The following is a 22916-nucleotide window of genomic DNA, read 5'->3' on the forward strand; positions in this document are numbered from 1 at the left end:
ACCCAACAGCTCGATAGCTAGCCAGGAGGTCGAGGGTCACTGAAGCCGCCGAGAACGGCACAACTCCCGGCACATCATTTTCAGATCACCGCGGAGTTTTGCTACTCGGGTTAAATGTAATATATAAGTCACTTAGACAACCTAAAAATGTTATTGTTGGGCTTTTTTCAGTGTTTTGTTTGTTCGTGAGTAAATCGGTTTGGCTGAGATTAAAGTTATTAGATTAGATTAGATAAAATAAAACTTTATTAATCCCCCGGGTGGGTTCCTCTGGGATTTTCACACAGCTGACTAAACGTCAAACAGAAAACTGATTAAACAGAAGTGTGAGACGGTCGAGAATTTACGCCAGTGTCCTGTTATATTTTAGATAGCAAGGAGCAGACGGCCGAGTTTATTAAACTCCACCCACACAGCAGTGACGCTAATCAGAAGGCTAGATCGTCCCATTTCCCCAGCCGTTTACTTCCAGCCTACCCGACCTTCTGAGGACCCGGCCCACGTAGACCGCAAAGACCGGGTCCTCAGGAGGATGCAGCCCATGAATTTGGACACGACTTTTGTCTCTCAAAACTAGGTGCCTGCTGTTCCCTCTCTTTCTCCTTCCTCCTTATCTCATGTCCTTGCTTCCCACTTCTTCGCACACTATGTTCTCCTTGCTTTTTGTGTATATGTGTGTGTGTGTGTGTGTGTGTGTGTATGTGTGTGTGTACGTGCATGTACACATAGCATTTTGCAATGTGGTGGATTATCTCAGGGACATCTTATCACAACCTACACCTGGGATCTTTCATGGTGTGGTAGACCCCAGCCTTTATTACTCTTAAGGCTTGTTCCTTTGGTGTCATGATTAGTTCCTCTGTCCTGTCTTTTAGGCTACATTCACACACGCGGTAAAAAAAAATCTGACTTTTTTTTACCGTATGTGACCCGATCATGGTTGACAGTTTGAACATCACAAATCTGATATTTTCAAATCCGACTCAGGTCACTTTTGTATGTGGCACTGAATCTGATACATATCTGATGTTTTAGAAAGCGACTGCTGTTTGAATGGTCGTGTTGCATTAAATCCGTCTTTTAGGTCACTGACACAAGCCAATTATCAGTGCCGGAGAACACATACCTCTGCACCGAGGTAGCAGCCACTGCTCCAAACAAGGCCATTGTTAAAGCACAGCCTCTATTTTTTCTCAGTGTCCTTCTTTCTCTAATTAATTTGTCAAAATACTGTCGGTTACGATGTGCAGAAATCGATAGACTCCTGCAACAACACCTACTAGCTCTGTAGTTGCCATTTTTATTTCTGTAAACAGACTGCATTGTGTGTGACGTTTTCTTTTGCGCATGCGGCCGCTTTGAGGACCGTGAACCGTTCACACTAGAGCACGTTTGTTGTCACATTTTATTTGTAGTGTGAACAAACAGACAAAAAAAATCAGATTTGATCAAAAAATCAGAATTGAGCATTAAGACCTGCAGTGTGAACGTAGGTCAAGCCAGGCCTCTGGTCAAGGACCCAAACTTGAAGGACAAAAACCACCAGCAGGGGCAACTGGGTAACGTTTATCTTATATTATTGAAAGGTCTTTGTATTCCTAGGTAAAGGAGAGAGGCGCAAGCAGGTGGTGTAAAATCTAGGAAAGTATGTTGCTGGTTGGTGAAAAGCTAGTGTGTTTATCCAGAGTGAGGGATTCTGACAGTCACAGTGATTCTGAAGTAAACATTCGTCCTATTGTGAGAGTGGAAGCAGAAGAACAATGAAAAGACAAAAATAACTGTAAGTGAATATCAAACAGGACAGCAGTCAGGTGAAGAACAGCTGCCACTCCTTAAACACACCAGCCTGATGAAGCTAAACATCACCAGCTGTTTGGGGGAAACTAAATCTACGGATTAAAAATACAAAGTGTAAAGTGAACACAAACTCTCAGATTATGGCAGCAACAATCAAAGTGATCATCACAGCACAACGACATGGAAACACTGAAAACTCCAAATGTATTTCTTAAATATGGACTCGGGTCACAGCCTCCATATTAAGACACTCAGGCTGAAGGATCAACAGACTAACCCAGGGGTGGGCAGTCCCAGTCCACGAGGGCCGGTGTCCTGCAGGTTTTAGATCTCACCTTGGGTCAACACACCTGAATCACATGATTAGTTCGTTACCAGGCCTCTGGGGAACTTCAGGACATGTTGAGGAGCTAATTTAGCCTTTAAATCAGCTGTTGGTTCAAGGACACGTCTAAAACCTGCAGGACACCGGCCCTCGTGGACTGAGATCGCCCACCCCTGGACTAATCCACCAGGCAGGAAGTATCATTGGTCAAAATTTGGAGGGGTTGAATTCAGTGAGGGTCAGAGGTCACTGAACAAACTGCTCTCAATGATAGACAATCTGTCACACCTGCTCTACTCCACAATCCTGAGGCAGCAGAGCTCCTTCTCCCTCAGACTGATCCAACCATAAAGAACGCTTCATTAATTCTTTTCTCTCCATAAAGCTGTAAAATAACTGTTCGTTCTGTGGCAGGTGAACACACCTGTCAGCCACAATATCACAAACACACTTTGTATTAAACCTTCATGCAGCTGTTTTGTAAATATTATTTAATAAGGCAATTTGCACTTCTCTCATGTACAATGACGGTCTTACCTTTACTCTGATTACTTCCTGTTCTCTTTGTTTTGTCCCTGATGTATGTAAAAATCTATATTTCCATCTCACTGACTTTGCTTACAGGAACACTAAACGGAGCTTTTCAATTCTTTTGGTTTCTTTCCACATGACTTCATTCAAACCTGAATGTTGACGTCTTTGGTACAGTGATTTTATCTGTTCTATTGTTCTGTTAGTGATGATTGATTACTGATCAGTGTCTCCTACAGGTTATTCTGATGTTCTCACAATAACAGAAATGTTTCAGTCCAGATGAACTGATAAATGGAATCTGCTTTAAATTCTAAAGAGTGTGTTAGTTTTCAGGTTTCACTCAGAGCTGATGAACCAACAGATTACTGTCTTTGTGCTGAACTGAAAACAGATTGAAGATAAGAGCTTGATGCCAAAGCTTGTCTGCATTCTGATGTCTCGTGTGATGTGGACTGAAGAAAAGCTGCCAGTAGGTCCGACATCGTGTCAGGAAGTGATCCACACTTTAAGTCAGCTCTCTCTGTGGAACAGCAAAGTAGGAAACAACAGCAGGTGTCCATAAAGCATCAAAGTCAAACTAAAGTCTATTTAGTTCAATTCAATCTGATTTATATGGCACCAAATTACAAGAGTCACAAAAAAACTCCCTTTAACAGGAAGAAACTTCCAGCAGAGCCAGGCTCAGGGAGGGGCACTGACCTATTGATTGTGAGGGGAGGGAGACAGAAACTTATAATAACTAATGGTTAAATGGTGAGAGGTATGTCAACACATAGATAGTAAAAAGTGAGTGAAGAAGAAGAAGTGTTCAATGGGGTGGTGTGGCTGTGGTTAAGTAGGAAGCTCATCTATTAGATGGAACATTTGTGGTTTAATATGAGAATGCTCCAGTCTGCATGTTAAATATCCTGTCGCAAGATAACCTCAAGTTTCTGTCACGCATCAGTCAGAGCATGAATCTGTGTGAATGTTCGATGGAGCACCAGTAGAAAAAGTGAATGAAGAAAGGTTTATAAAGTGCTTTGAATGCTTCAGGAAAGTGCTGTTTAAGAAATAGTCCATTTGCAGTTTACCCCATGAGCCTCGGATTATTACAGCATACTTAAGGTAGGTTTCAGGGTCTATTCATTTGATTTCTCACATCAGATTAAACTGTTTGCTGACCTTTATTGGTCAGTTTATTTTCCAAGTATCAAAAACACCGGTGTTAAAGTTTCTCCTGAAATAAGGAAAGACAAATTGAGAAGTCAGGACTCCACCTGAAGCAGGACAGGTGAGAGGGGCTCAACTCTGCATGTGTTTTGATATGCTTGTTTAAAAATCTGCCGTCTGACTGCTCAGACTGAGTCAGAGTAAAGTTCACATGCTGACGTGTGAACACACTGATAACGGCTCAGCTCTGAAAGACTGTTTGTGTCACGGTCCAGCAGATCTGCCTGAGAAATCCTCTGCTACATGTGGGTAATGTGTTCCCCTCTTTTCTCTCTCCTCTGTCGCCTGGGTGGAGTTCATCGTGGGCTCCACCCTTGGCCTACTTACCTGGGAGATGAGTAACACCTGCGTCTCACTAACTGGCCTCTAGTGAAGGGAAGAAGTGAAATTTCTCTTCGCTGGATCATTGCTGGACTGTATCAGTGAAATCCTGGCGAGGACACAACTAATCTAGTGGCCCTTGGTCGTCATTTCCCTGTGTACAGACACTCTGGATCTGCCCTTGTTCTCTACGGAGATTCTGGTGCAAGAGAGGTGTGAGAGACTGGTGAGATGCAGAGAGAGAAGAGGCCCCTGCTTGTCCCTGCACCCTTGTATATAGCACGTTATCACTGTCGAACATTTCACCTCATGAATAAACTCTCTGTTCTTCTTCCTTTGAGCAAAACAGTCCTGCGTTTGAGTCCCTCCAGTTGCTGTAACAGTTTGCTGTATTTGTAACATGAACATTTCTGCTGCAAAGCTTCAAATGTTCAGCATGTTTCTCTGTTTCCAGTCTATAGATCCAGTCACACTTTCTACCTTCACCTGTGCAGGAAAGACTGAGAGCAGAGCTGAAACCAAGCGTCCAATCAGTGAGCAGCATCAACACCTGAGCTTCATTCAGACTCTGTTATGTTATCATTGAAGATGTTGTGTGAATGAAATGATGTAAATATCCAAACAACTTCTTGTATGAAGCAGTCACTGATACACTACTGTGTCGCTGACACACACTGTGCGAGGTCACTTCCTGTGTTTGCTCTTAGAAACATGGCTGTACAGTGTTGTATGTGAGCAGCACACAGCCATACGTCAGCACATCTTCTACATTTACACAGTCAGGCTGTATTAGCAGAACAAAGAAACGCTGTGGATGCTCCTCATTTGAACAAATGTCACTCTGATCCAAAACAAACAGGAAAATGCATCAATACAGAAGATGACAGAGCCAATCAGAAATGTGCATATTACTGCTCAGAGCTGCAGCTTCACTCAACAACTTGTCATATCCAGATTGTTGACACGAGTGATGAAAGGTGTGCTTGTGTTCTCAGAGCTCTGCTTTTTAAACTGGAGCTTATTCCTTCTTCTGATTGGTCGATCTGTGAGCGACTTCCACAACAATGAAATACAGTCAGACTGAGATCCACCACAACTCACAGCTCATCTTTACTACAATCATGTTTTTCAGTCCCATCAGGAAAAGTTTGGGATCCAATAAGATCCACTTAGAGTGGATGTTTCCACTCAGTGTTCCCACATCTTCCAAAGCCGTGGAATTTCCCGACACTGCCACAGACAATGAAATAATGTTCCTTTATCTTGTGAACACTTTCCACAGTTCTCAGGTATGTTTGATTCTATGTATTCATCCCAGTGCTGTCACATAAATCCTCATTAACCATCTGTGCTGGATTCATCTGAGATGTGCATAAATGTAGTGCGAGCACTTTTCCAATCACTTTCTGATGTTTCACTTTCACAATCTTCCTTCTCGTCCCTCGACTGTTCTGATGAGAACAGCGTCAGTGTGTGATCAAACTTTGAGACGATACCTTTACTGAAACCATGTGAGTTTAGTGTTTCTTCCAGAGCAGAAAGGAGGTTTGGAAAGATGACATATTCTGGTTCACAGACATAAAACTTCTGAGCTCAGCAAGTTCTTCATTCAGGATCTGGTTTCTAAACTCCAGGATCATCCAGAGCAGCAGTTTAGTTTGCAGGTTCACTTTATCTCCTGTATATTTAACTTCAGCTGTGCTCTCAGACCGACCGTGGACCCAGCAGAACTGGGTTCAGATCTCTGGGGCCACTTACATCACCTTCATGTCCCGGGTCCATGAGAGCTCTTCAACACCACCTGGTGTTGAACTCTACAGGACCAGTGACTGTAGTACAGAACCATCACTGTGTGAGGACACAAACCAGTATGTTTGATGGTGAGGACCCAGTAAACGATCTAAATACTGCAGATTTAAGAGAAGATAAGATGACCTTTATTAGTCCCACAGGTGGGAAATTTGTTCAAAAAGATAAGAAAGAAACTCAGAATGAGCAGAGCTGCTGTAACAGGCTGCCGCACACGCCGCAAGTAAAGAGGCTGATGCTAAATGATGAGGTCACTAAACAGGAAGTACAGAAAGATTTAACTGTGTGTCACATGATGATGTCACAGTCTCTCTGTCTACCCTGTGGGAGGGGCCTAAAGTAGGCATGAGCATTACAGCCATTTCCTCCAGACTGAGAAAACAAAGCTGAAGCAGAGAAACTAGAGACAGAGCAGCAGCAGCCACACAGACAGGAGGCGTCTGCATCAGTGACTCTTTGACATTATGTCCACATCAAAGCAGACACACACTGGGACAACACACAGGAAGATGATGGACGAGGTGGGAGGCGGAGCTAGTCTCCAGTTTCACCAATCACAATCCATCAGGACCGTTCATCAAATGAAACGCTCGCGTCGTAACGAGACGTCGACACGACCAAACGCCATCACAGACACGTCTCTGCTCGCTGTCAGAAGACGAGGACGATGAAACAGGAAGGATTGAACTCTTCTGTGACATCAACGCCAGCAGAGGCTGAAACACGTCCTGACCTTGAACATCACAGATCCCCACGGGCACACTCCCATCTCACACATCACATCCTGTAAGAGGAGGAGAGCGCCGGGGTCGTGCTCAGGAGATATGAAGTTCAGTTAGAGCAAAGAGCATAAAGCAGCATGTAAACAAAGTGCACAGGGTTCATTCATGTTTGCAGGGCGCCCATCACTGCGCCGCCACAGCTGGAAGTGTGTGCGAGTGTTCAGTCACCCTGCAGGGATCTGTGATTACTCTCAGAGAAAACCAATCATGATACAGACACTTTTCTTTCTCCCTGCTGGAGGTTGGCTGGACTTCTTTACTGTCCAACAGCTGAGCTGGACAGAAACAATCCCAGGTTTCCCTGACTGAAGGTCACCATGCTCACCTCAGCGTGGGAGGAGTTTCAGGCCTTCAGACAGACGGCTGCAGGTCAGTGCTGCACCGACGTTGTTGGGTCCTGAGTCATGGGGACAGCAAACGACTTGTCAAAGCATCTGCAGGAGAAGAAAGCTGAACTTTATTAAGCAGCAAAAGGACATCAAAGCACTAGATGTGAGTAAAGAGCTGCTCCTCGGCCCCATCATCGTGTGCTCGCTGCAGCTTCTACATCAGGTTCTAGTGGACAACCATGAACCTGAACTCAACACCTGAAACTGTCCAGCAGCTCTTTGTGTCTCCACGTCTCTGCTGGATGGACTCACCCACTGAAGCCAGGACTCAGTGTGGAGCTGGGTGTGGAAAACGTCCTGTATCACCATCACATGACACAGAGGGTCCACAGAGGGTGTCACGGGTAAGCTCACGGTCACTGGGAGGCTGAGTGTGGAGTCAGTGTTGCTGTGGTTTGTGTGTGTGTGGAGATGAAACACACCAGTGTGTCCTGTCACATCTGTTTGACCTCTGTCACAGTGAGCTGACCTCTGCTCCTCCTGCGTCTCTCACTGGACAAACTTTGTTAGCTGGACAACGATCGTGTCCACAAAATGTTTCCTTACAAGGTGAACGACGTTTCATTTAAACTGAATCTTGGATTTTATTGTGAAAAACCTCCTTCAAACATGTCCGAGCGTTACAGAGTCTGTGGATTTTCCCACAGACGTTGCTCCTGTGCTTCCACAGCTGTCACACAGACACATTACCGACTTCATGTCCAACGAAAGCTGCCAGATTTGTACTTTTCCACATCCTTAAATGTGTTTTCAAATTAAAAGCAGCACTTCCTGTTTCCATGGAGGAAATGTAAACCACGTGGGAGCTTTAAACATTAATGTGTTTTCAAATTAAAAGCAGCACTTCCTGTTTCCATGGAGGAAATGTAAACCACGTGGAAGCTTTAAACATTAATGTGTTTTCAAATTAAAAGCAGCACTTCCTGTTTCCATGGAGGAAATGTAAACCACGTGGGAGCTTTAAACATTAATGTGTTTTCAAATTAAAAGCAGCACTTCCTGTTTCCATGGAGGAAATGTAAACCACGTGGGAGCTTTAAACATTAATGTGTTTTCAAATTAAAAGCAGCACTTCCTGTTACCATGGAGGAAATGTAAACCACGTGGGAGCTTTAAACATTAATGTGTTTTCAAATTAAAAGCAGCACTTCCTGTTTCCATGGAGGAAATGTAAACCACGTGGGAGCTTTAAACATTAATGTATTTTCAAATTAAAAGCAGCACTTCCTGTTTCCATGGAGGAAATGTAAACCACGTGGGAGCTTTAAACATTAATGTGTTTTCAAATTAAAAGCAGCACTTCCTGTTTCCATGGAGGAAATGTAAACCACGTGCGAGCTTTAAACATTAATGTGTTTTCAAATTAAAAGCAGCACTTCCTGTTTCCATGGAGGAAATGTAAACCACGTGGGAGCTTTAAACATTAATGTGTTTTCAAATTAAAAGCAGCACTTCCTGTTTCCATGGAGGAAATGTAAACCACGTAGGAGCTTTAAACATTAATGTGTTTTCAAATTAAAAGCAGCACTTCCTGTTTCCATGGAGGAAATGTAAACCACGTGGAAGCTTTAAACATTAATGTGTTTTCAAATTAAAAGCAGCACTTCCTGTTTCCATGGAGGAAATGTAAACCACGTGGAAGCTTTAAACATTAATGTGTTTTCAAATTAAAAGCAGCACTTCCTGTTTCCATGGAGGAAATGTAAACCACGTGGAAGCTTTAAACATTAATGTGTTTTCAAATTAAAAGCAGCACTTCCTGTTTCCATGGAGGAAATGTAAACCACGTGGGAGCTTTAAACATTAATGTGTTTTCAAATTAAAAGCAGCACTTCCTGTTTCCATGGAGGAAATGTAAACCACGTGGGAGCTTTAAACATTAATGTGTTTTCAAATTAAAAGCAGCACTTCCTGTTTCCATGGAGGAAATGTAAACCACGTGGAAGCTTTAAACATTAATGTGTTTTCAAATTAAAAGCAGCACTTCCTGTTTCCATGGAGGAAATGTAAACCACGTGGAAGCTTTAAACATTAATGTGTTTTCAAATTAAAAGCAGCACTTCCTGTTTCCATGGAGGAAATGTAAAACACGTGGGAGCTTTAAACATTAATGTGTTTTCAAATTAAAAGCAGCACTTCCTGTTTCCATGGAGGAAATGTAAACCACGTGGGAGCTTTAAACATTAATGTGATGCTGTTGACGTCTCATTTTCAGACAAATAGAAGAAAGGAAGTGTGAGGTCTGAGGTCTGGTCCTTCTAATAAAGATGCATTTCCTCCAGTATAGCCATGAACTCGTGGGGCTGAATGATCACATGTTATCACAGTGATCATGAGGCTCAAAGTAAAAAGTTCAAATAGACTGAAACACTGTAGATAAAGGTCAGAGGTCACGTTGATGCCTTCATGTTTGACCACAGAACGGTCAGTCTGTGTAACAGACTCTGTGATCAGTGATCAGTGCTGTGGGTCCAGGTCAGATGTTGGATCTCTGATTCTTTCACGTCCATGTTAAACAGCTGCTGCGATGAACTGTGACTGTTAGCAGTAATTAAATATGTCTGCACACTGTGAGAGAGCCGTCCTCCATCAGTGAGGCTGACAAACGCTCACACTGGGAACAGGAAGCAGATTTCTGTCTGACTGTCCTGATGGACAAAGGATGAAATCCTCTGTGACACAGTCAGCCTGTTACAGCCCATAATAACAATGAACACTTATTAAAATATGAAAGGATCACGTTAGATAAAACTGTTTTTAATAACATATGTAAACAGATCCAACAACATTGACACAATTAAGATCAAATCATTAGTTCCAGCTCACATGGACTGGAGTGAGGACACCAGTGACTGAAAGAACCAGTGTTTCCATCAGACTCATGAACATCATCATGTGTTATGTTAGTGTCTCATTCAGCACAGACACATTATTTCTGTTAGGTCCTGTCAGCTGTCAGCACTCTGTACAAGCACGACTGTGAACAACAGACTTCTTTTAAATGTGTCACATAAACATTCAGTGTGGATTTGATCCAGATGTTTCTCCGTATGTAAGTTACTCAGGCATCAAATAGATTTGAAGTCTTTATGATCCTGAGCTGACTTCAAACAAGGAGCTTCTCAGACTAACAGCACGAGCACAAAACTGAAAGGATGAGAAACAAAAGTTTGATTTTAATGCTTCACAGAAAATCTATTTGAATACGCTGGAGACTCATTTAGGTCACTGCTGTTGTTTCACTCAGTGCAGCGTTTCTGAAATGTCTTTGTATTATAGTGAATTTTGAGCTTTGCAGGATACAAAGAAGAAGAAATCAAAGATTACAGCAGGTAGTTGTACAGAGGACGTCAGCTGATGGAGCAGAGGGAGGCCGACTGTGGATGAATGAGGAGGTGAAGGCCTGCAGGCGGGTGGAGACAGAGGAGGTGATGTCACTAATGACTTCAGAGCAGCTTTCTCCTTATTAACATAGTTGTTTGGTCACGTTGTGTTGTAATGAGACACGTACAGTTTGTGGACCCGGGGCTTTGTGTGTTTGTGATCAGTCTTGGTGTTGAGGATTTCTCATGTTCAGCTCCAACAAAGTTGGAGCTAAAACTCTTCCTGTAGCCACGTGTGCTTTGCATTCTGCAGCAAAGTTCTACAGATGTGCAAAGATCTGGGCGAGCAATGAGCTGTGACATCAACATGAACTTTCTGTTTCCTCCAAAAGTCCACAGCACTTCCTGTTGTTGCTCAGACGTGACTGAGAACTCTTTGAAATGACTTAGCGTTAGCTGTATGCTAGCTACACTCTGACTTTCAGCTCAACGTCTTTTGCCACCAGGATGTTTCCCTCAAAGATGCTCGTAGGTGGATCTGACTGTGGCCAATCACCACCTGCGCCGCCCTGATCAGATACCCAGCTGGGATAATGAGCTCGCCAAAGGAGAAGACTGAAAGCACTGACACGAGGAAGGAACGAGTCAGAGGACCAGTGAGTGTCAGCAGAACCACTGTTCAGGACGAGACCACAGACATCAGCCACGACTGACCGTGTACTTAGTGAAAACCTCAGACAGCAGAAAGCAGAGAAAGAGGAGGAGCAAGGAGAGCAGCCATGATGGAAGGACGGGTATGTACCAGCAGCAGATAGAGGAAGTGGCTCTGTAGATATTTATAGTATTTATATATTACGCGTGCTAATTTATGGTTCGTAGACAGTTGTTTGGTGTTAGCATTAGCACATTAGCACGCAGCTCCTCAAGTAATTATTTTAATTTCTCACTCATCTACACTGTATTTTATTGTTACAGTTTCACACCTGCCATATAAACCAAAGTCTAAACCCACTCTGGCGTCAGTGACTTTTGTGTGGAGGTGTTTAACTCCTGGATAGTAGAAAGTGGTTCTACGAGGCCAGTACAGAGATAAATAAAGCATTTCTTATGTTAAGTAATGATTAATTATGACGTCACAAATGAATCATCCTATTATCACATCCTGATGAGTTTGATCCTGAAGCAGCTTTTATGTCTAACTTGCTCTCACTCACCACCAGGTGAGGATTTCCTGTCATTGACACTCACTGGACCCAAACAGGTAATTATAGTGTAAAAAGCTGTTTGTCTACGAGCTTGTCTCTCACACTATCATGTGATTTCCTGAGGTCAGATGGCCCAGGATGTGAGTGGGAAGGGATCTTAGGGGGACACTCCAACAGGGTTAAATCTGGGACTCTTCACCATTTGAAGATTTAAGCCCTAGAATTGAAGAAGCTTCTCAGATGAAGGTGAAACGTCTTCAAGCAGCTTAAAGAAGTCCAGACGCTTTTCTTTCCAAGCTCCTTCGACTACGATGACCTGGATGAACCTTCATGGACATACTGACATAAACTGATCTGTAGAAGAAAATGTAGAAAAATGACTAATATGATAAAACATGTTTATGATAGTTTAAGATATATTTCATACATCACACTGACTCCACTCTGACATCACTGATCAATAATCAAACAGATCAAACTGATTGATCAGCCATCAGAGGAGTGGGATCAATGGAGCTGCTTCTGTTCCTGATGTTTGATCCTGGACCTGCAGAGGAGACACGACAGCTTCACACAGAAACACAATAAAAGAATAAGTGAAAGCAGAGAGAACCAAGTGAAAGTGAACAAACACCTGTAACTGTGAGCAGCACGACTCTCCATCGATGATGTTTCCCTGGCTCCAGGCCACACAGCTGTCTCTCTCTGTGGGGCGTTTAAGGGTCAGGCTGAACCGTCCGCTTTTCACACGCTCGTCTTTCTTTCACTCGGTCTATGTTGCAATCTGGACTGCAGAAACTGAGCCCTTTGAAAACAATGATGCATTTTAGTCATATGATGCAGTCATGTGACCAATTAAACTGAGTGGGTGGACGGCATTATACAGCAGTTCTTTTGTTTGCTCTCAGTTGTGACAGCCCTGTTAAAGATTAATATCAGTTTATACATGCTGCAGATAGCTCCACATAAAACTTTTCCTCCACATTTGGCAGCGAAGCTTCAAAGAGCCGGAAAGTAAATAAACAGCACATGGAGATGACTTCCTGTGTGAGGCTTCAGTGTTAGTGGAGCCGCTAAAAGTGGTGGATCTAAATCTGCACCTCAAAGTGCTTTTGCATACAAGTAGAAGGGGAGTGAGTGGGTCAGCGCTCAGGGCTCAGACACTAAGTTGGCCTTAAACACACCATTTATTTCCATGGAAACAGACACAACCAGAGTTACAGGTTAAAATCCCCTATACAATAAAAAGAGTCTCAACACGCTAAAAACCAGCCGCAGAAATAACTCTACACTGTCAACACAAAGGCTAAACTAATGTTTCCATATGCTAAAATTCCCATAATGCCACAGTCCAGCCACACGCGGGCAAATGTTCCTGATCTGAAACAGGAGAGGAATTTCTCTTCCGGGATGGAAACCACGCCGGAACAAGGGGGCGGGGCTCCTGTCGCAGACCTGTCTCCTCCTGACAGCGCGTCACAGTCCCGCCCCACTCCACACCTGAACACGGCCTCCGTCGTAGCCAGATGCAGGCAGAGGGACACCTGCTGTGGATTGCATCGCCTCCCACTATGCTGGCTTGTGCGCGTTTCTTTTCCTCCTGCTCGCCTTTCGTGCGTCGCCTTCCCATCTCTGCCTCACTATCCCCTTTAACAGGTCAGCCTGGCAGCCGCCATGGGGAACGCCCCCACCTCCACAGGTGCTACTATTGTGCGCTTAGTCCACAGTGGATTAAAAGAATATTGTGCAACAACACTAACACACAATATCAGGATAAAACCTCCATCCATCCATTCGTTTCCGCTTATCCTTTTCAGGGTCGCGGGGGGCGCTGGAGCCTATCCCAGCTGTCATAGGGCGAGAGGCGGGGTACACCCCCCAGATAGCAAGGAAACATTGAAACAATGTTGAGTCAATATCAGGCGACATCATTGAATCAACGTTGAAGTGTGACGTTGATCTAACGTCACTCTTGCACCCTTTTTTAATGTTGAAACAACGTCAGGTTTTGATGTTGAATCAATGTTGAAACCTGACATTGATTCAACGTTATATTTTCTAATACTGTTGACATTGAAACAATGTCAGATTCTGATATTGAAACACTGTTGAGCTATGGTGTTGATTTTCCACCTCTTTCGCACAGTTGCTTTTCATTAAAACAACAGTTAAATCATGACTGGAAATCTACCTTTCTTTATAGGTATTTTAACCAATACTAAACTACTGCATGTTTCCATCAATACTTAAACCACCTAAACACATAATTGTGTTTTATAAAAAAAAAGTCTCAAAATGTATTAATATCCTAAAATAAGAAAGCATTGCATGTGATGTAACAGAGAAAAAAACTAAACAAAAAAGGTCAATAGGCATGTTTTGTTTGCTAAATACTTTATTAAAAACACAATTTCCTATTTACATTTATATGTTTCACAGAAGTTTTTCATTTTTTACTCTGGGATGGGGATGCATGATGTGCATCCTGCACCACCCATACGATCTGGGGCGTATCGGAGCCATTTCTGCACTGCTTGTGCAAAGACAAACTCTGACATAGAGTTTGCCCCTAACTGCTGCGTCAGGCCATCTAGGACAAAAATACACACACACAAACAAACAAAGTGAATTAGAGCACATGAATAAGCTCTTGTTAACTGTCTTCAGCGGGGAGAAAGTATGTAAACTCCTAGGCTGATAAACATGAAAGTCACCAGGCGTAAATCTGCAAACTGCCGCATTTGATTCCCAAAGAGCTAGAGCGGAAAAAGTGATAAGTCTTAGCATGGTGTGCCATGTATCCTTTAAAACAAAATAAACATGGGGTCCTAGGGGTGTACAAACTACAACCCGAGGACTAAATAAGCCAAAGACCAAAGACTCCATCTCCAGATTAACCGGACATGAAAGTCTTGTTATTAAGAAAGACAAAGTAATATAGCCAAAAAAACTGTAAACTTACCAAATATGCATTTGCAGAGCGCTGTATCTTTAAATGCCCTCTTTTGCTTTGTCTGGTCTTTTATTTTTTTCCCTGCCCAGTCCAGTAGCGAGGCCAGCTCGTTTGTAATGGCATAAGCCATTACACGGCGGACTCGCACCTCCAGTGTGGTCCCTCCAACCAAGGCAAAGCGTCTCACCTATAGACACATTTTAAGAGATGGAATTAGCGTGTCTCATGTCTTAAATGTGTATGCGTATGCTTGTGTGTTTAATCAACAGGCCGTTGTTATGTATTTAAATCACATCTGACAGCTATTACACTTTATAGTTACAAAGTGTACATAACCTTTATATACTTACCATTGCCTTATTTGCCTCTTATGATTGAAGAGCTGCCTCTGCATTGTTTAGCTCCTCAATGTTGTGCAAGGGCAAATCCAGAGGCAGTACCCCAGCATCTACCGATTGATTGCAGCCGGTATTGCGGATGGCTCTGACCTCCTCGCGGAGTTCGTTAACTGCTCGCGTCAGGTCTGACAGCATAGTTAACATCTTTTGTGAGGTCGCATCTGTTTAAAAAAAACAATTCTAGAAAGATTAATGGCTTAAGCAGTGAGAGGCGAAAAACTAATGTATCCATAAGTGATGGTGTAACATTCTGCATTCAAGTACAAGTTGTTCTAACTGCTAAGAGCTTTTGCTAGTTTTTGCCTGTCACATATATTTGATATTTGTATATGTAGCTGCCATCACCAGTGCATGAATTATGTGTGAATAGGTGGATAACTGAATGTGTAAAGCGCTTTGGGGTCCTTAGAGACTAGTTAAAGCGCTGTACAAATATAGGCCATTTACCATTTATACCATGTAAAATCTGAAATTCAAAGACTTTCGAACTTGCCTTGTAATAGTGGCCTCACAGAGTCTCTGGAATCTACAGAAAAACAAATCACAACAAGATGACATTCAGGAGTATAAACTGGTGTTTTGAAGATAAGAGTACAATGACATTGTGATTCAGCTTTAAAACAATTTTAAAAGCATACCATCTATAGGGAAGGCCTCGACATCAGACTCAGCATGCTGGGGAAATCGCAAAGCTGTGTCGGTTGTGCTGGAGTTGTGCTGGAGTGGAGAAAGGTGCCGCCAGCTGGGTGGGGCATTATGATGCCTGCTGTCAGTGGGCTCGGGGGAAGACTGCGGAGTGGTGAGGGCTGTTTAGAAAAAGATATTTTTTTTTAAAGTATTTAAGAATACAGACAACTTGTCAAAAAAGTTTCCTTGTGTCACACACAGATATGTACAAAGACACTAGACAGTATTTTATTACCTGGTATTTTCACTCGAGGGGCCTGGGGAAACCTTTTTTTTGTGGGCTGCTCATCCTCTGAGTCACTATATGTGTACAGGGGATTTGGTCTAAAGACAAAAAGTTGAAAACGGTCATAAGTAATTACAAATGTGCTTTTGGAATATTTTTTCCTAAAGTTACAGTTTGATTTATAAAAACACACACAGGAAACGGAGATGTGCAAGAAGGTACAGTATACAAGGAATTTTTGAAGTGCACAAGTGTACACGGCTTTGCATTTTGAAAAAGTTTACAAGCTTCCACTTTTTGGACTATATTATGTGGTGATATTGCAGTATGCAAGCACCACAGATATTTATAAAAGACAAGATCATAAATTCTTAGCAATCAAAGATATGTTTGTGAAATAAAAAAAAGTTTTACTTGTGCTTTCTTTTATGAGTGGTATGAGTTTCAGCTTCGGACTGAAGGTCAGACGTATCACAGTGTTCATTTAGATATTTCTGAAGACTGCGTTCTGCTTCGTGAAATGTGTCTGGAAGTACAAACACAATGTATGGCCAGACATAAATTAGGACACGAAAAACTTGTTATTGTTACATTTATACAACATCAACCCAGATGATACCCACCATGGCTTATTAGAAGTCGGACTGGTGTGTAGGTGGGCCATGTTGCACCAGGATGAACTCTCCTCTTTACTGCGGCGTGGATCCTGAATGTGTCTCGCGGAGGATATGGAGGCCATGACAATTTCTCCCCATTTATCCATGAACTAGGGACAATTTCGGTACCACCAGTGCTGAACTGCACAATGCACCAGTCTTTCATTTTTATCTTTTTTATTTTACTTGGAGTCCTTTTTTGCCCTGTCTAGGATAAACAGGAAACATATAATTACAATATATTTCATAGTCACTAAAAAACTTGATCTATTGACTGAACTAAATTATAAATAGTAGCTTAAAATGTATATAGGCAACAATTACAAGCAAACGCGATAAAACAAACTCTTTTTTTATTGACTATGCATGATTGGCAATGCAATGAAAGCTGTGTTGTCTGGACAAAGAAAATATTTGCCAGTAACATTATTGAGCTTTGTAATGCCAGGTCTGCTGTTCAGCTGCGACACTCTGTATCATCCAATTCTGGATGACGGTAAGGGGTACTGAAAGTAAGACTCTTTGTGACAAAACTTTTGGAAAATAACAAATGTGTCACCATCTACTTTCACAATGTTGCGGATTAAAGCAATGTCATCGACTACCTGCACACAGTTGTCCCCATCCCCTACAGACAAGATGTACTTTTCTGTCACTACTTTCTTGTACTGCTCTGAATGGTGTATCGGAGCCACAAGTGGACCATCATAATGCTGATGCATTAACTTTTGTGCTTTTCTTGGTGGTGCTTGCTTCACATCCGGTTTTTCAGAAAGTCTTTTTACAATTTGTTGTAAAGGCAAGTGAGGCTTTCGCAAGAGATGTTTAATCTGGCCTAAATAATTTTCATAGGGGAAAGCAGCAATGTTATCTAACGTGCCAAAGAGTCTATATTCTTCTGACAGGTGTGTCAGCTGGTGTACGTTGTATGTGATTTCATCCCTACCATACAATTCGCCGAAGTGAGAAACAAATGACACCAGGAATTCATTGGCACAATTGACCATTTCATTAGACATAGAGGGGGATAACAGCAGATGCATTGCTACAGAAAACAACATAAAGTTATCATAGAACTCAACTGGAATGCTATTCCTAAGCACTACGGGCCCTGTGTACAACATAAAATTTCGCAACTCTGTTGCTTTCCATCTATCAATTTCAGACAATTCCCTTGGCTTGCGGTTAAACTCATTTGGTGTATAAGGTCGCAGAGCTTTCAACTTTTCTGAAATTTCACCTACTGTTCGACTGGACAGCCTTGTTGCAAGTACTTTGCCCTTTGTCCACAAGTATATGAGTTTTCTTGTGACTCCAAGACAACATAGATGCATATAATCCAAGGGAAACATCGTTATCATCTTAACCATACCAGCTAAAGGAGACAATGTTTGATTCAAGTGGTGGTCTTCATCAATCATCAACTGAAAATCTGCATCCGTTCTAAGCTTTGCATTAACTTCTGGGTACGTCATTTTGTTCTTCCATTCACCTACTTGAACACATTTATCACAACCAGAATAACCATTATGAGCCTTTATGTTTTTAATGAAAGCTCTTGCAGGTGCATCACACACAAATGAACATACTTTAACTGTTATCTGGCAGCTATTGTAAATAATGCCATACTTCACAATGTGCCTGAGGTCCTTCACAAATGGGTCCAAGAACTGAACTACACTTTTTGGCTTACAAAGACCACAGTAGAGACCAACAAGGAATGGTGATTTTGTGTAGTCAACATTTGCAATTGCAAGAATTGGCCAGAACTGAAGTTTACTGCTTTTGAAAAGGGGTAAACCATCTATATTAAACTGCAATTTTAAGTCGTTCAACTTGGCAGGCAAGATCAAGGATTTTAGTCGAGAGACCAACCCTTTAGCCAAACCAAAATGATGGTATTCCCCACCATCCATTTTTATTGTGTTTATTTGACCTTGCGTTCTGAGAACTGTCCAGGCATCTTTTGGTAGGTCTGGGTGAAACACACGCAAAATTCCCAAGAGTGCTGTTACTGCCACCAACGAGACTGAAAATGTAGAAGCCCAGTATCTTAAACTTGTTATTAAGAATTCAGTATTTGGCGCTTCATCATCAGCTTCGTCATCACTATTATCAGAATCAAACGGTGGTGCATGGCAACCAAAGCTGTCAAAACTAAAGTCACAGTCATTATCCGTGTCGGGTGATACATGGGTCTCACATACTTCTGAAATCTGCTCATAACAGCAACTGGTAAATACTTGACTGTCAATACCTGGGTGACAACAGTGGGACACTGTAATTTGCACCTCCTTGACCAGCGTGATGTCATTGTCAGTGTATATCAGATTAAACAAATAGTGCTATATTTGGAAATAGTCAAATAAGCAAATTGTTTAACACTAGGAATTTTTTTAAGGACGTGAGTTTCTTACTTATCGATGGGTGGATGGTAGTTACCAAATCAGATCTGTAAAAAAGAGGAAAAATAGGGAACAATGTCAATAAAGAGGGAAAACTACATACAAAGATGGCTCATAGAAGCCGAGTCCTATGTGTGAAGGGACAGTAACTGCATGTGTATATGTAAGCATTTAAACACTGAAGATAATAAAATTAACAGTATTTTGTCTAAGTCTGCCATTGTATGAATTCATGGCACCGAGACAAAAACTTGGTGCACAGTGTGGCGTCAAAATAGGCGCACACCCTGCGTTTTCTCCGTTTTCCTCGTCCACACGTAAATGCTAAAACGTAAAGTTAGGTGAGCGTGCAGCGTAAAGTTCGGTGAGCGTGCAGCGTAAAGTTCGGTGAGCGTGCAGCGTAAAGTTAGGTGGGCGTGCAACGTAAAGTTTGAATTGAGTGCTAATCGAAGCGGGTGCTCTTCAATCATTAAAAGTAACAAAGTCATTGAACACATTTATACAGTTACCTTTACGTTTATCAATCATATATCTCAGATTTACAATTTTTTGTAGTACTATGCTAAAAAGAAACTACAGAGCGAAAGTCTGGGTCAAGCGAAGCGACGGCAAGAACAAAGGAACCCTCGAAGCGTTAAAGCTAGCTAGCTAGCTAGCTTTGTAAGGGAATATAACGGAAAAGTTTGAAACGAAAATGTTTTCTTTGTTGATAGACTTTGTTCGCTGTGCAATTTATTTGTTGCCGGTTTGTAAGATGAAAGTAGACACAATTTCGGGTTCCCATATTTTGTCCGAAACTTTACATTAACAAGTTTGTTTGTTTTTTACTGTTATTCAAATGCAACTGTGGAAATAACGAATAGAACAAAAATCATTCATTCTTACCTTATACTAATCGTGGTGCAGGCCAGTGCAGTGCATGAACTGATGCCTTCTCCGGTCCGCTGAGAGTAATGTCCCGCTCTACTGTACAAGACAATGGTTACCTGGAGGGATGTACCACTGTGAGAGGGGGTGCTTTGGAATAGTCCAAGTGGTAGCAGCTTAAATTTCCCGCTCAACCATAAATCTATGGTTTTTCAACGTGATTGTTGTCGCCTTGTCAACTATAAATAGATCAACAATCAACGATGACAGAACAACAGTGAATCAATGTTATTTCAATGTCAGTGTCAGGTTTCATCAGTATTTCAGTGTTGTTTCAACATTGGTTTTGTGTTGACATTTCAACCCTGACAATTCTGATGGTTCAGATGGAAAATCAACATCTGTTCAATGTCTCCTTGCTATCTGGGCCTGGACAGGTCGCCAGTTTGTCGCAGGACCAACACACAGGGACAGACAACCATTCGCACTCACATTCACTCGCACATTCACACCTAGTGACAATTTGGATTATCCAATTAACCTATCCCCACAAGCTGCATGTCTTTGGATGGTGGGAGGAAGCCGGAGTACCCGGAGGGAGACGCACGCAAACACGGGGAGAACATGCAAACTCCACAGAGAAAGACCCCGGCCTGATGGTGGAATTGAACTCAGGACCTTCTTGCTGTGCGGCAACAATGCTAACCACCGTGCCACCGTGCTAAATACCGTGCAGGATAAAACCTGATATTTAAATATCAATAAACAAACATATAAATATGACGATGCAAGTAAAACCAACACTATGTACCAATGCACAGTCTGATCAAACTGTGTGACATCAGCATGTTTCACACAGCTGTGACATTAAAGATCAAACTAATAATGAATCACTTTGTTTGTGCAGCAGCGTCAGGAAATGTTCAGGAGCTCGTCTCTTCCTTCCAGCTGCTCTGATGGATCAATAAACCTGTGATAATGTTGTAAAGTGAGTTTGTTTCTGCACTGTGTGAACTCGACACACACACTGAGTCAGTTTCTGGAGCATCCAGCACACAGTCTGACTGCAGCTCTGCTGGACCTGAGCGATCCCTCTGATCTTCTTCTTTCTAATCCTGTCCATCCTGCTCACCTCCAACCAAACTCTCAGCATCTTCAGCTCTGCCACCTGCAGCTCCTCCTGTCTGTGTGCCACCGTCTCCATCACAGCAGGTCTCACTGCATCTCCTCCTCTTCACTCTTACTGCTCTCCTCCTGTCATAGATCAATCAGCCCTGACCTCCTCCTCATCTCTCCTTGTTTGTACTTTCTCTTCTCTGCAGACTCTCCTCCTCACTCTCACTGCAGATCATAACTTTGTCTGCAAACATCAGAGTGTTCATCAGCACTGCAAACGATAAAGGGCTCAGAGCCACCTCTTTGTGACCCCCACTGCCTGAGCCTGTGAGTATTTAGAAAGTAGAAGGACAGAAACTCCAGGTGTGGACGAGGCTCGTTGCATCATCCCCAAAAACAGCTGCTGCTGTGATTCCTGCTGAAGTGTCGGAATATCAGGAAATGTTAAAGAAACAATCGTAAAGTTGTGTTTCCAGTTTGTCGTTATTAGAAACATTATCAGCCACAGGCTGAATGGATTAAATGGAGTAAACTGATACTGGTCCCACCATGACCTCTGACCTCTGACCTGCATCTACAGCACTGAGCCCTGACAGTGAGCGGCACTTGTTTCTTCAGCAGGATGTTTCCCTCCCTGCTGCAGACGGTGCAGGTGGAGGTGTTTGTGTCTCCATCTGTGGGTATTTCAGGGTCAGACTGAGGTCTCCAGGTTACAGCAGCTTTCTCTTCATCTTTGTTGGGTCTCTGTAAAACTTGTGTGTCTCAGTTTGTTCCTGATGTGTTCCTGACTCGTTCTTTGGTAACTAGTCTGCAGCGTCCTGTAAAGTGCTGCAGACATGTTGGATGAAGAGCAGAAGAACAGACAGACTGAGCCTCCACAGTCGGCCGTGTCTCACACGCTTCGTTTCTTTGGGCCTCAGCATCAGCAACGTGTCTGCGGAGGATGTAGGTTTGAGTGACCACAACTGCGTCTTTGTTGACCTTCACTTGAGGACATGCCATTGGATAAAAGAGTCGATTTTAAACTTTAGACACAAAACTCAGATCAGAAAATGGGAGAAATTCCAAAGTTTTGTTGGACACAATCAGCTGTTGCGTCTCGAGCTGCCTCACCTATAAATGTGCGCTCTACAGCAGACAGCAACAAAAGTCTGATTTTCTGTAGATAAGATCAAAGAAATCGATGACAAACCCCCCCAGAGCGTTCTTGTTGTGGCAGCTCACTGCTGCTCTACTTTTACACCTGTGACATTTGATGATAATTAGCCGTCTTCAGCTCCCTCAGATATTCTCCCCACAAAGCTTTTTGCCTTGTAAACCGTTTTAACGCTTTTCTTCAGACTGGAGTGTTCCAGCTTTTTCAAACATGCTGTTGTGGAAGCAAAGCTCAGTAAACCCAGCTTAGATCCAACATTACATCAACAGTTCAGTTTCTCCTTCAGGTCAAAGCTTGTTGAGAAGCCGCTTGCTGCCCACCTCACAGCCTGCTTGAAGAAACACGACATCTATGACCGTTTCCACTCTGGTTTTGGTCAAATGCATCCACTGACACTGCACTACTAACAGGAACCAGTTATACTGTGATGTCAGCAGATGGTGGAAAATACACAGTCCTGGTCTTGTTGGAGCTCTCCTGCTCTGAACATCTGAAGCTCTCCACCACATGACTGAGCACAACTCAGGGAGGAACATTTACTGAAGCTGCTGCAACATTTCCTGTCAGCACATGATTGTGTGACAGTCAAGGAGCCACCAGAGGACACCTGCTAACAGGGCTGGGTATCCTCACTGATTTCTACAATCCATTCACTTTTAATCGCTGAAGTTTGCCTCAGACAGTCAGAAATATTATCATTCATTTCCATATTTTTATATCTATAAAAAGAAAGCTGACACTGTGAGACTTCATCA

At 42.6% G+C, this 22916-nt stretch overlaps 1 pseudogene; it reads right to left on the bottom strand.

The window, feature by feature from the left end:
- Positions 1 to 16970: 16970 nt before the first annotated feature.
- LOC148105957 (uncharacterized) lies at positions 16971 to 21093 on the bottom strand (annotated as a pseudogene).
- Positions 21094 to 22916: the final 1823 nt, after the last annotated feature.

The sequence above is a fragment of the Neolamprologus brichardi genome, chromosome 3 (assembly GCF_056152115.1).
Source record: "Neolamprologus brichardi isolate AB-2024 chromosome 3, ASM5615211v1, whole genome shotgun sequence".
Classification (NCBI taxonomy): Eukaryota; Metazoa; Chordata; class Actinopteri; order Cichliformes; family Cichlidae; genus Neolamprologus; species Neolamprologus brichardi.